Source organism: Oryctolagus cuniculus, chromosome 5 (assembly GCF_051225735.1).
Source record: "Oryctolagus cuniculus isolate XC-2025 breed Fujian yellow rabbit chromosome 5, ASM5122573v1, whole genome shotgun sequence".
Lineage (NCBI taxonomy): Eukaryota > Metazoa > Chordata > Mammalia > Lagomorpha > Leporidae > Oryctolagus > Oryctolagus cuniculus.
In genome coordinates, this window is record NC_142871.1 from 14,949,146 (window position 1) to 14,959,398 (window position 10,253).

Below are 10,253 nucleotides of genomic sequence, written 5' to 3' on the forward strand. Positions count from 1 at the left end.
CTGTGGTTGTCATCTTGATAATAAGTGCTGTGAGAGAAAGTAACACAGCATACATGTCTTTATCTACTCGTTTGTTAATTAACTCATTCAATACACATGCAATGAAGACCTGCAGTGGGTTGCTCACGTAAGGTGAAAACCACTGAACGTTCATGGCTTTGTCCAATTTTATTACAAGCAACAAGCTAATCCTTAAACTTGGATTGGAGTTTCTTTCTACCTTCAGCTCTTCATATATTTGTAAGTGTTGTGGTTCAATTTGCAACATTGTACTGAATGATCAGAGCCATGCCTTGCAAGCTTGGCTGGACATTTAATACTGCTGGAAAAATATTGTCCAATACTCTGTGTTGCATTACCTACAGCAGTTTTTTTTTTTTTTGTAGCAGTTTTTTAAAACCTTGTTCCCAACCCCTCTGCACTCCACTGCTATCCCTCTTCTACTAATAGTGACCTACTGATATTTTATAAAGAAGCTCAAGGTCATTTATATAAACTAGTTCAACTTTCTTCTTTTCCAAAAAATGTTGAGCCATCTACTCTCCTTTGTCTTTGAGAATTAACCATTGTTAATGGTAAAGATGAATCCTTTGAGTTACATTCTTGATCCTGCTCAGGGTCATTGTTTTGTCAAATAACATAATATTCATAATATTATAATATCAAATTCCCCTTCTCATTTGGTTCCTCTTCTAGCTGGATCAAAGCAACATCTTCTTCTCTCTTCATACTGCTCACTAAACCCCACTGCTACAGATTCCTCAGTAGGAGTCTCTTACAACATACAAATTTTCCATCAAATGATCTAATATCTGCAAGTGAAAGAAATCATTATTGTTTTCAAAATAAATTTAGTCAAAGCTTTTATACATTATGAATAAAATAAGCTATTCTGGCTATGAAACCTCAAACATCACACTACGTTTTAAAAGAGATGGTCCACATAGAAAATAAGGACAAGCTTATCAAGTTGTCATCTTAATATATTTACGGTGTCACTTTTTGGGATTTCTGTATTCTAGATATATTGAAGGAACTATGCTTAACTTCTAAAGGAGATGTTACCACTCTATAGCCTATGAACAATGATAGGGGATGTACAGGACATTTGAGTGTAATATAGACTTATAATCTGCCAATGCTTTAGGTTGGAAGATAATTAGTATTAGACTCCTAGTACTTAAGGGTGGGAAAAGATGATGTGAAGATGATTTTAAATATTTATATACCAAACCTCAAGGGAATGCTAAGTGACAATTAAGGTCTATTTGTTGCACTTAATTGTGATGATTATATCTTTGGGTCTCTGAACAGCAACTACAGACTCATATTTCTCTCTATTTCATTACTCAATGACAATTTTATTTTATACCATCTTGGAATTTATCTAATAAAATGCTAAATATTTTTATATTATGCTGTACTCCTATTGTCTGCTTCTAATAATATAGCACATGCTTCCAAAAATAATTATCTCTTTAGTATCATTTTTCAGTCAGCTGATATTTGAAAATGAGGCAAAGGGAAAAATTATTGTGCTTTAATAAAGCTACAGTTTTTTCTTAAATTATAAAAGTTTTATAACAAAAAGACATAGACAATAACTCTTCACTACCTAAAATATTTGCAGTGAGGACATTTGAATTCAAATAAAGGCAAGTTTTATATTGAAAAATAATTTTTATATCTGAAGAAAATTACACTGACTTTTTTGTACCTAAACATAAGAAAATCTGCCTAATTGGCCTAGCTCTGTATTTCAGTAGCATGGAACATTCTACCCTTGTAAATCTTTCTAACTGATAGTCAAATAGTGGCCTATGTTTATAGTGTCCTCACTAATATATTCTGTACAATCCTGAATCTATTTCGATTTGGCTTCTGCTCCAAAATATCAGTGTTTTTCTAAGGTTGAGAATTATTTCCAGGGTCAGCTGTTTGGTCAGACATTGCTCAATATTCCCATGTGCCATGTACAGCACCAGAGTTTGTGTTCTGGCTGTGCTGCTGGTTCTAGTTTCCTGCTAAAGTACAGCGGGAGGCGGCAGTGATGGCTAGAGTAGTTAGATTCCTGACACTCCTCTGGAAGATCCAGATTTGGTTCCTGGCTCCCAACTTTGGCCTGGCCCAGTTCCAGCTTTTATGGATATTTAGGAAGTAAACCAGCAGGTGGTAGAATCTGACTGCCTATCTCTCCATCTCTCTGCCTTTCAAATACAAAATAAACATTCAGAATAGTAGAATTACTTCCATATTCCTAAATCCAACAGGCACTGTTTTTCATAACTTTGACTTTGAGCATCAATGCAACTTTCCACTTTTGTTTATTTATATATAGCTTGATTAAAAAGTAAAATCGGGGGAATAGAAGAAGACATAACACAGCTATTAAATAGACTGCATTTTTTCCCCATTTGCTTCACATTTATTTTATTGACAAATCATAATCTTTTATAATTATGGGGCACACAGTGATGTTATTATGTGTGAAAGATATAATCAAGGTGATTAACACATCCACCCCCTTAAAAACTTCCCATTGACCCCTCCTGTTTAACTTCAACTTTTTACCCTTAGACCAACATTTATCCATTTCTTCATCCTACATCCCAGTCTCCAATAACCACCACTCTTCTCTCTGTTTCCATGAGTTTAATTGTTTTAGGTTCCACATACAAGTGCAAAATATGTGGTTTTCTTCTTTGAATGCTGGGCATATTTCACTTAGCATAAAGTTCTCCAGGTTCAACCATTTTGCAAATGACAGGATTTCTTCTTTGTGAAAACCAGATAGTATTCCTGCATGTGTATGTGCTCTCCCCCCAACACACACACACATACATCTGGGTTGACTACAAATTATGAGTAATAGAGCAATGAACTAAGAGTCATATATTTCTTCAACATACTGATTCACCTCCTTCGGTAATATACCAAGATCTACTCTGTCTTTGAAAACCTATTCATTAGCATTTGGTTCATTTATTTCTACTCCCCTGGTTCATTTATTTCTTTCTGATTATTCTTAGCCATGTCCTCAGTTATTTTCTAATTTATTCTGACTATCTGGACTCAAGAATGAATATACTTACAACTTGTGGTTCTGGTTGTGAGAAGAGGAATGAACAAATGAGCAAGTGAATAAACTCTTCAGTAATTCTTTGGGCTTCTGAGCACTAAGGTAGACCTCTATCCTATAAAATGACTTCTTTTCACCAACACGTAAGGAATGCATGAAATACCCTTGGTAGGAAACTAAGGTGTGAAGGCTGATTTCACCTGTAGAAGGAACCTGGAGATAGAAGGCTTGGGTGCCACTATAACATGTACTAGTAGGTGGTCTTGGTCAGTTCAGTAAGTGTTGATATTTGTTTTATCATTAATAATGACAGCTATAATAATAATTTAAAGGATTATGAGGCTCAATTGTGATATAATAATATGTAATAAACCCTCCAAAATATAATACATAATAATTGTTTAAGTATTTAAGGTCTTTTGATAGGAAGTATGTTCACCATAACTCATTACAATGTGTAAATGAAATAATTTCCTCTGTCTGCCTAGCCCTTAAACAAGGACATGCATTGATCAATAAATTTCCATGCTGTAATGGCAAACTTTAGATATTGTAGAACTGTTCTGGGCCATTGACTGAGTCTTCCATGTCTATTTCTGATCTGATTTCATTCCTTCCCCAACCCAGAACAAATCCTTGGGTGTGTGGTAGAGGACTCAGTCCTGTCCTGTTCCCTCCAGATGCTGACTTTATCTTATAACCCCTTGAATCCCAGAATTGCCATTGTTGGGGTCTGAATCCCCTGATTTTTCCTTGTTTGCTCAGCTCAGAAACCATTTAGATCATTCTTTTCCTGTCCATTCTGGTTAACTCTGATAGGGGTAGAACTGAAGAATAAGAGTGATGAATTCAAACAGTTAGGTTTAACGGGAGACCCAAATGATTGACCCAAATGGTTGACTAGAGATGAATTGTGAAATTGCTGAAATATGGAAAAAGGCAGAACCTGGAGTCCAGTGTGAAATGAATTTTCATATTTTGATTTTTCTCTAAATTTTTTAAACTTCTAACTCTTGAATTTTGAAATATCATAAGGCATTATTATGGATCCTGAAGTGTAGGCTCAGCAGACTGTTTGGAAAGTAATTTTCCAGGTAGGAAGAAAGTACAGAGTAGAAAGACATGGAACACTCAGATTGTAACAGTTATTGGTGAGGATTGGAGATGGGAACCTTACACACTATTGGCAGAATGCAAAATGATATAATTAATATAAAAAATAATGAAGGTACCTTAAAAATTTAAAAATGAAATTAACATGTGACCAAGCAGTCTCACTTCTGAGTATGTATCCAAAATAACTGAAATTAGAGACTTGAATAGATTTTATCACTGCTGTGTTCACTGCATAGTGAAAATATGTTCATATTCCCAAAATGTGGGAATAACTTAAATGTCCCAAACGAACAAAAAATATAGTATATACATTCAGTGGGATACTTAGTCAGCTTTAAAAAAGAAGGAAACCCTGCAACATGCAACAACATGACAAACTTTGTAGACATTATGCTAAATGAGTTAAGCCAGTCATTGGGCAAATACATGATTCCACTATCTGGGGACACTTCAAAAATTCACAGAAAAATGAAATTAAAAGATAAGTTTATTTTGGTACAAAAATTAAATTCCCTGGACAATTTTTTCATAATATTTATTTCAATGAAGTTTTGAGGCACCTAAAATAGTTAAGCTCATAGAAGCAAAGAGTGGGAAGAGCTGTTACCTCTGATTGGGAGGGAAGGCATGTGTAGTCTAGGTCTAAATTAAGCAAGATAAATAAGTTCTAATGAACTACTATAAAACATTGTACCTATCAACAACAATAATATATTTTACACTTTAAAAATTTGTTGAGAGTATATATCATGTTAAGTGTACTTACCACAATAAAAAGAAGAGAAAGAAATGGAAAAATGAAGATAGTTTGCTTGCTTTAGAATTAACTCAAAGGCAGTTCCACACAAAAATTTTTTAAAAATCTGCCATTAGTATGTATGTTGCTGCACTAAATTCTTTTTAGAGAAGGATGTTTCAGGCAGCCATTATTATATAAATTTTTATGCTAAATTTGAGACTTTAGATTTCCACCACATTTTCAAGTAATTTTGATTAAATTATGAATTTATCTTCACCAAAATGGAGACTCTTCTCAGGGCAGTCAACTTAGCTCAATTTTAAAAAATCTCTATTCAAAAATGACTGCTATAAGATGAAGGTATGATTTTTTTTGTAACCAAAACTTTAATCCCAATTATTCCTATAAGAACATATTACAATGACAGCATGAAAAAAAAAATCTTGCACAGTAACTCAAAGTTCAGTTCTACAGTGTATCCTTAAACTGGCAGGACACTGGTAGTTTTTGAAATTTCAAATTTCCCAATAAAGACCATTATACAAACAGTAATGTAATATATGTTGTAATTATATAAATAACTTATGAGCTAAGCAAGGGTAAAAACCAAACTATACCAAATAGACAAACTCTATCCAGAATAAGAGTAGCTGGGTTTTTAAAAACCTCTAATCTGTTTTGTGGTTTAGCTTTTTTTTTTATCTGCTGACTTGCTCACAGCAGCTTTTCAAGGCTGCTTGTTTACCTATAGCAGTGTACTCTATACCAGCTGTGAAAATAAAGTACATCTTAGTTCAGTTTTTGATGGTGTTGTAAAACAGCACACTTTGTTTCGCTGGGCAGGATTTAAAGGATGTTAGCCTATGCAAGACTGAAGCTCAAAAGGAAATTCAATCTTGCTTAAGGGAATGTTATAAGGTAACATTGAGGCTGTCCACTCTCAAAGCCTATGTGGCCATTTGGGTTCTCTTCATGGTGAGTCATTCTTTTACTATCGTCTTTGGGTCCTCTTACACTCTTCTGCCTCTTCCCTCCTTTAAGGACACTTTTGATTATTCTGGACCCACTGGATAATTTAGGATATATTTTCTGTCTTAAAGTCAATTGATTACTAATCTAATTCCACTTACTATCATAATTTTCCCTTGTCCTTTGTAATGCAACAACTTCAGAGATTCTGTGTAATAAGATATGAACATCTTTGGGGAAAACATTTTTCTGCCTACTATAATACATTATGCCATAATGGTTCTTCTGTTCTTTCCTTAGTTCATTTTTGGTGTGTGTATATTTAATGCTTTCTGGTATACCATTTTAATCCCTTTGTAGTTTCTTTTACTATATTTTTATTTTCTTAGGACTTTTTCTGGGATTACAATGGGTATTTTGTTTTATAACAATCTAGTTCAGGTTAGTATCAAATAAATTTTGATAATGTACAAAGACTTTTTTTCTTTATTATATTAGTTTCCTTCAATTTTTTTGTGCTGATTGTTACACAAATTACATCTTACATGTTATAAGTACATCACTTTTTACAATTATGACTTTATACAGTTGATTTTTAAGTGGGATATGGGAAAAACAGAGCTATAATCAAAAACGCATATTTAATGTCATTTATATTTAATATTGGTTATCTTTACTAATGACCTAAAGGTCATTACTTCATTTGGACTTGAGTTACTATCTAACATCCTTTCATTTTAACCTCAGTGGTTCTCTATAGTATTTACTATTGCCTGGTCAGCTAGAATCAAATTCTGTTTTTGTTTGAGAAGGCCTTCATTTTTCCTTCAGTTTTGAGGAACTGCTAGATAGAATTTTTGAACAACGGTCTTTTTTCATTCAGCACTTTCAATATCTGTCTCACTGCCTTCTGACTGCCATGTGTTCTGCTGAAAAATTAGCTGTTGATCTTTGGATACTTCATGAAGGACCTTTGTGTGTGATATTTATGCAGCATTTAAAAGGTTACTGGAAAATGCATTTTATGAAAAATTATGCATGAATTTAATTTTTTCACCAGAATAAGCATGTTTTAATTCATTTTTTCCACAGGCATTTTGAAGTCTCCACATATTGTTTCTCTGTCATTGTCTTCAAGATTTTATTTTTGTCTTTTACAATTGGATTATGATGGGGCCGGCGCTGTGGCACAGTAGGTTAATCCTCTGCCTGCAGTGCCAGCATTCCATATGGGCGCCGGTTCAAATACCGGCTGCTCTACTTTCCATCCAGCTCTGCTATGGCTTGGGAAAACAGAAAATGGCCCAAGTCCTTGGGCCCCTGTACCTGCATGGGAGACCTGGAAGGAGAAGCTCGTGGCTCCTGGCTTCGGATCGTTGTAGCTCTGGCCACTGCGGTCATTTGGGGAATGAGCAGTGCTGGCGTAGTGCTGGCTATTGCTGTCTTGAAGGTGACAGCTTAGCCTGCTGCTCCACAATGCTGCCCCCATGCTTTCTTTTTTATTTAAGTCCTACATTATCTACAGAATGTTATTTTAAGAGCAAAGGTTGTACTTATTATGCCTATAATCTCACAAAAGTTAAGAGTGTCTCTAGTTTCTCTAAGGAGGAGTGAGAGTTAAAACTGTGCTTATAGAAGTTATAAGAACAGGATGAAAAGGTAAGTTACAAATTGTCAACTTTGTTTTGCTTCCATATATTTTAAAAGTAGAGTAATTCACAGGATTAAACATGCTATCACAGATATTATGCTCCAACATTTTTTATAGGTTATTAAGAAAACCATATCTTTCTCTGAGAATTCTCCTCTCCTCCCATAAGAGGAAGATATAAAAGACTCAGATGAAAATAAAAATGTAAAATACGTTAGACATAAACCTCAAGTCAAAACCAGGTTTACATCTCTTATCATTCCTCTGATGGCAGATATAAATCTGAGCAAGCATTCACTCTTATATAGAAGCTGAACACAGATTTAATTTTTAGTGAAAACAGGATATGGGTGAGTTTTTTGAAGCACTACTTTTGTAGCTTACAACATGACAGCATCTTAGTTCTTGACCCTCTCATTCTTTTTGCTTGTCGAAATTCATCTATGTTATTCTCCTTGCGATAAGTATATTTACATTGAGATGAATAAATAACACACTTTGTGTGTAGCAATTTAAACTTGGAAAAATTCTTTCTGGTTAGGTCCATTTTACATAGTCCAGAGCTCACCTGAGATTCACCCAGCCTCATTCATAAATGCTGACACACATCTTTTCAGAATTTCTGACAACTGTATCTTCACTCAAAAGTTATGTGCTATTTTGCCTCTGCAACATGATTTTAAGAACTTTTATCTTTATGATGTCTCCTCTTCTTTGCAGATTTATTTTTGAAAGCAAGTTTTTTCTCTCAAATTGTTTTTAAAAATCTCCTTTCCTATGTACTTCATGATTAAACTCCCAACTTCCTGTAGTAGATCTCAGATACTAAACTATATAACTCAATTATGCAATTCAGAATTGACCTCTGGGTTTTTTTATGTCTCCAGTACAACTGATTAAACTACTTGACATTAAAATATTAAACCATTCTGTCATTTTTGAGCAATTTCCTGAATAATTTTCAATTTCCAATCTATTTGTACACAGGAAACTTCTGTTTAACAAAGGTTTCACCCAGTGAAGTCAGGAGACTGTCATCAAATTATACATATCCCTGATTATTGTCCATTAAGGCTGCTGTGACCCTGAACCAACTCCTCAGATCTAAAACCAAACTACGGGAAGAGCCTCATAAGTATGATGAGTGTCGCTTATCTACCAAAAGAAGTTGTCAGTGGCCCTATCACTATCTGTGCTTCAGAGATCTCCGGGGACCTGCTGGGCAATGATTTCTATTTACTAAGGGCTCATTTTACTATGACACTTTTAGTAATATCCTCAGATCCATTAGGAGTTCACATGCTCCCTTAATTAGAGTGAAGTTCCCCAGTATTAGAAGACAAACCCAAGTTCTCTGGGAAGAGGCAATGGTTGCAGGTATAAATCTTTACATTTTCAAAATTCTCCTATTGAAAATTGAAAAGAATAGCCTTGTAAAGTCAGGGGCTCTGAATTGCTACTATGAGGATTTGTGATTCTGGAATAGTCTCTCTCTTAGTGCATGGTTGTATCAGGAAGATACCACCTAGCAGGTGTATGAGAAGATGGAGCAACAAAAGTATAAGATGGATCAAAATCTATATCTGCCCAGATGACTTCTATTTCTACAACTTCTAACAAATTTAGCTTGAATCAACATTTTATGTTAAAACATTTTACAGTCTATGTTTTAAAATATTTTAATATGAAAAGAATTTAGAGTACATAGACATCTTGGCTCCTTGGAGAAACTGGTCTGTGGGAATCTCAACTTCAAATAAGTAGTTCTAGTTTTAAAATATGTTAACCCATAGAATGGCAGATGTCCTAAACAGTACTCTGGCCTCAGAATCAGCCCTTAAGCATGTGGATCTGGCTGAAAAGTCCATGAGAGTATTTCAGGCATGGAAAGCCAAGACACTCTGGCAAAAAACAAACAAACAAACAAAAAAAACCAAAACCTAAATGAAAGATCTCTGCGAGTGAGATCCCAGTGGAAAGAACAGGTCATCAAAGAAGGAGGTAGCTTTCTCTGAAGGGAGGAGAGAACTTCTACTCTGACTACGACCTTGCCGAAATATGATCAGAGTTGGTGAACTCAAAAGGCTTCCATAGCCTTGGCAACTCATGACAAGAGCCTAGGGTGATGACTGATGCCATAAACAAGAGTGTCAATTTGTTAAGTCAATAACAGGAGTCACTGTGCACTTACTCCTCATGTAGGATCTCTGTCATTAATGTGCTGTACATTGTGATTTAATGCTATAACGAGTACTCAAACAGTATTTTTCACTTTGTGTTTCTATGTGGGTGCAAACTGTTGAAATCTTTACTTAATATATGCTAAACTGATCTTCTGTATATAAAGAGAATTGAAAATAAATCTTGATGTGAATGGAAGGGGAGCAGGAGAGGGAAAGGGGAGGGTTGCTGGTGGGAGGGACGTTATGGGGGGGAAGCCATTGTAATCCATAAGCTGTACTTTGGAAATTTATATTCATTAAATAAAAGTTAAAAAAAATATGTTAACCTGGATCTTTGTGCTTTCTTTACATTATTTTATGCTCTGGCTTCAAGATTCAAGATAACTTAGATACCAAATCATGGAAACAAGGTGAATAAACTAAATAGAAGTTGGTCTTCATAAATGTTAGCATCTTCTTAACTTGATACATTTTAGCAGGGCAAATATTTTTAAATTTATTTCATTTATTTGAAAG

The 10,253-nt window shown here is 34.6% G+C and overlaps 1 long non-coding RNA gene across 1 annotated transcript in view; it reads left to right on the forward strand.

Moving 5' to 3' along the window:
- Positions 1-8,926, forward strand: part of LOC149126419 (uncharacterized) — a 92,334-nt gene extending 83,408 nt beyond the window's left edge. Inside the window, exon 3 of the long non-coding RNA XR_016233622.1 lies at positions 8,542-8,926. This is a non-coding gene — a long non-coding RNA (uncharacterized LOC149126419). The remainder of the gene's footprint in view (positions 1-8,541) is intronic.
- Positions 8,927-10,253: the final 1,327 nt, after the last annotated feature.